We start from the raw sequence: 5111 nt of genomic DNA on the forward strand, positions 1-5111 counted from the left end.
CAGGCCAGAATACTGGAGTGGGTAGCCTTTCCCTTCTCCAGCGGATCTCCCCAACCCCAGGGATCGAACCCAGGTCTCCCACATTGCAGGCAGATTCTTTACCAGCTGAGCCACCAGGGAAGCCCACCCCCAGGGAAGTGTCCCTCTGCTGCCCACCCGCTAAATGGGAGCCCCATAAGGTGGGACCTGGGGATTTCATTGTCTGTGAATCCCCTGAACATGGAAGAAACTGGATAAGTAGTGAATGAATGAATGAAATGTGTGTGTATAGAGGCCCAAGGCCAAAAAGGAGGTAATGGTGAAGAAATGCTGAGCTGGATGGAGAAACAATTTTCAGCTGATGCTTTGTCAAGCCTGTTTGCTGGTGCCCTTCTGGCATTCCCCCCACCCCCAGAACAATGCTGACAGGCATCCAATCAAACAAATTAATATTCCCTTCCCACCATGAAAGGCTCATTTCATGGGAACAACAAGTCCACACAGCCGTGTGTGGGTGTGTGCCCCATACATCAGCCTGATCAGAAACCACCATGGGTTTGCCCGCGTCTTTCTGCTGCAAGAGGTGAGGAGTGTTCAGCTTTCCTTTCTCATGGGAGCTGTTGACCCTCATCTGACCTTTGTGATGGCAGAAAAATGAAGAGGTATGAGCACAGAGAGGGGAGATGAGAGGGGAAATGTTTATCAAATGTGAATACAGGCACCTCTATTGTAAGAAAAAACCAACATAGTTTCCACTATTTAAAGGTCATAAACTTTGGGCCTGTGGAATATTCTCCTGGACATTTCAATTTTTAAAAAGCACTATTTTTTTTTTTTTTATGAACAGGAAAATGGAGACTCTCTTCTCAAGACAGTAAAAATAAATTTACTGTAAGGTAAAATAAATTTACTGTAAGGTAAGATGGATTTAAAGCGAAGAGCAATCATCACTTAAATTTTAAATAGAGTGTGGGCCATCTCTTAATTTAAACTTGATATTTGAATTTTTGAGTAAGAACAACCATGATTTAGCAGTTTGGAGGCCTCTAAACTGATTCAATTTAGCCTCAATAGATATGTTCATTTAAGAATATTTACAAACTGCCAATTTGTTTCAAGATGGCCCAAACCCACACCTTTATCCAGTGGCATATCGTGATACTTTTAGTAGAATAAAGTGATGTAAAGTTTGCCAACTTCTGTGCAGGTTATTGGGGAGCCAAGGAAGGAAGTCAACACAAATATGCAATGTCACTGAAGCCAATTCATCGTCGTGTTTGGTTGATGAATGAGCATTGCCTCGGTCGTCAATAATGACACGTTTTTCAAGTGCTTGCTGAGTGCCAGACCCTGTGCTAAGTATAATGCTTGACACCTCCTTCAGCAGAAATCCATGAGGGATGTGGTGCCACCACCAGCTAACAAGTAAGTGAAATGAAGCCCTGCCTGGGTCCAGAGCTGGGGTGGCCTGCGTGTGTAAGGGTTGTTCTCCAGGGAAAGCACGTGGAGCAGAGCTTGGTGCACAGTGAGGTCCACGGAGGCATCTACGTCATCACTGATGCTCAACACCTATAGAAATCTATTCCTGCCTGGGATACCCTCCAAGGAAGAAGACACCAGAGGCAGGTGGCCCTTGCTCTTCCAGAATCCACAGGGACCTGGAGACACGCTTTCCCTCATTAGCCTGAACAGGGCTGGGACCGGGAAGTCTTGGGATGCACAGCACTCCTCATGCACTGTCCTGCCCAGTCCTGCCCTTGCCTGCTCACTGGGCCCTGGTGGCACCTCATCTCAGTGGGGGGAATGCCTGCCTTTCCTTCCAAGCCTGGCCCAGATGCTGCAAAGCCCCCTCAGAGTCCACGTGTCAGAACTACCTGCTCCCTCTTGTGACCAACAAATGAGAATTATTACTATTTCTTAGGGTTCAGGATATAGAGAGAAGAAGGATTTGAGGTCTCCTTAAGGACTCTGTATCCACATTCTATCTAAACTTCTCTGGCTTCAGGGGTCAGAAACTTATTAACATAATGAAATGACAGTAGTTAACAAAATGATACAAGATGTGCAAACATGGCCGCAGCTCTTCAAAGCTCTTTCCATGAAACTTTGAGTCTCTGCTGCTAAGTCACTTAAGTCGTGTCCGACTCTGTGCAACCCCATAGACGGCAGCCCACCAGGCTCCCCTGTCCCTGGGATTCTCCAGGCAAGAACACTGGAGTGGGTTGCCATTTCCTTCTCCAATGCATGACAGTGAGAAGTGAAAGGGAAGGCGCTCAGTCGTGTCTGACTCTTTGTGACACCATGGACTGCAGCCCACCAGGCTCCTCCCTCCATGGGATTTTCCAGGCAAGAGTGCTGGAGTGGGGTGCCATCGCCAGTGGAGTCTTTTCCTCACTCCTTGAATCTGGCCTTGGCAGAAGTGACATTGGGCTTCTGTGCCTAGAACTGAAGAGGTTTGCCATTTCTGCTCTTGGGCTAGAAATTCTCTGCCAGGCCCCAGTTAGCCTGCTCAGTGATGAGAGACATGGAGATGGATGCCCAAACAAGTGAGTGACCCAACTAGCACAGCCAACCCCAACACAGCCCAGAAAGACAACCTCACAGAGCCCAGTTCAAATCACTGACACACAGAATCATGAACTACATAAAAGTATCGTCTTAGGCCACCACACCTTGGGGGTGTTTGTTACACAGCAGTGGAGAACTGGTGCACAGTGCAAGCTCGTGGAAACAAAGCCCAGTTCATAGGAATGGAAGCTGGGGGCTAGGAAGTCATTGAGGGCTTGGTAGCTAATCTCTCAATTTCTCTCTGGGGATGTGTGATGGTTCTTACTAGAGTCTACCCTTTCTCCCCCATCACTCTCTCATTCCTGTTTCCTCACCCGCAAACAGTCACCCTAGCCCCAACTCAACATGGCCTTTCAATGCAAGAGTTCATCATTACCAAATGACTGGGCCCAGTCTCTTCTGCACTCATGTGTATCCTGAATCCAGCTGAAACCTGAGTCTCATGGCCCTATGGTCAATAGGCATTTTAGAGAGGAAGTTTGTCCAAGAAAGTCTTCATGGTGGGACAGGCAATACAAGACTACATTTCATCACCCATACGGGGGCAGGTCAGTGTGAGATTTCACTACTGACTAACTGACGAAGAAGCTACAGTAGGAATGATTTTACTGACCAGCACTGGGTCATTGTAGGCTGAGCTGGTGAGCTTGTGCCTCCCAGTTGCTGCTGCTGCTGCTGCTGCACTCTGTGCAATATCATACATGGCAGCCCACCAGGCTCCACCGTCTCTGGGATTCTCCAGGCAAAAACACTGCAGTGGGTTGCCATTGCCTTCTCTGGTGCCTCCGAGCTCCTACTTGCTAAATACTAGAGACAAGCCTCCATGCTGTGTCTCCACTGGCAGAGACTACAAATTTCACTGGACTTCCCCTGGGTCCAGGCCAAGGGAGAAGGCCCAGAATGCACCATCTCCACCATCCCTTTTGGTTTATTTTTCTTATCAGGGGGTAATTTTCTTCCTTTGCCTTTTTTTCTGCCAGCCCTTCATACCCCTTCCAACTACACTTACTGGAACTCCCCTGGACATCTATGATAACAACCTAAAATATATTCTCCCTTATAGAATAATACACAAGCATATACAAAATTTTAATAATATTGTTTACAAAAACAGAATCATACTTTATACAGGTTTTTGCATCCTAGCATTCTCAGAGAGGTTAACATTCATAGCTCCAATTCATTCTTATCAATGGTTATATAATATTCTAGGGTGAGAATAACTATGCTTTATCCAACCTTCTCCTATTGATATGCATCCCCTTTGTGCCCAAATTTTTCCAGGGCTGCAATGCAGTTCTTGAGTATAAAGCCTTATATACTGATGCTTTTATTTCTGTGCATTAGATACCCAGACCTGGAATTATTGTTAAGCTGAAGAATATATATATATATACACACACACACACATATATATATAGTTTTGATAGATGTTGTCAGATTGCCTCTCAATTAAGCCGTAACCAGTAATTGAGTACTCATTTCCCCATAACCCCAAGAGCAAAAGATATTCTTACTGTTTTTAAGTTTTGCTCATTTGATACTTATGAAGAATTGTCTCGCTATTAATATGAACCGTATTTTCTATAATATGAAGGTTCTGATAAACTTTAAACAGTTGTTAGTCATTTGCATTTGCTCTCTGTAAATTGCTTCTCTATGTCTCTTTCCATTTTTTATTGGGTAATTGTCTCTCATCAATTTCTAAGAAGTCTTTGTAACTGTTAATAATAGATACGAAGCTGCTGTCTGTCCTCTGAATTGCAAATACATATAATTGGCACCTTATTTAAGGTATCTTTTGCCATAAACAATTTTAAATGGTTTAATATTGACAAACATGTCTGTCTTTTTTTTAAAAAATAGATTAGAAGTCTTCATTCTTGATAAAAGTATTTTCCTACTGCTAAATTATTGTGTAGCCTATTTAAAATAAAGAGCATCTTTTTGTGAGATTTTTGTCTTGGTTTTTATATATGTTTTATTTGGAATTGATCCCTGTGTAAGTCATAAGGCTAAGAACCAATTAATCCATCTTTTAGAGCTTCCTTGGTTGTAAGGAATCTGCCTGCAATGCAGGATACCCAGGATCAATCCCTGGGTCAGGAAGATCCCCTGGAGAAGGGACTGGCTATCCACTCCAGTATTCTTGCCTGGAGAATTTCATGAAGAGAGGAACCTGATGGGCTACAGCCCATGGGGTTACAGAGTCAAACACTACTGAGTAGCTAACACTTTCACTTTCTTTTCCATTAGTAAAAGACCATCTTTGTCATGTGTTAGATTCATAAACACATCAAATCTATTTCTGTGTTCTCAATTTGGTTCCAGATCTAGTTTGTGTTCCTATGCCAGTACCTTATTTATTTGAGTAGTGTGTCTTTCTGGTATGTCCTGATCTTGTAAAGCAAATTCCTCTATTCGTTTTCAAAAAGTTGATATTTTTAAGAATTTATTTTATCCATTATCTGTCCCTTAAAGAAAAAACTCTGTTAGAATACTATTTGGAATTTCATTAAATATGTACATTAGTTCCAGGGGCGGGTGGGCAGTGGTGGCTCACT

The sequence above is a fragment of the Capricornis sumatraensis genome, chromosome 1 (genome assembly GCF_032405125.1).
Source record: "Capricornis sumatraensis isolate serow.1 chromosome 1, serow.2, whole genome shotgun sequence".
In the NCBI taxonomy this organism is placed as follows: domain Eukaryota; kingdom Metazoa; phylum Chordata; class Mammalia; order Artiodactyla; family Bovidae; genus Capricornis; species Capricornis sumatraensis.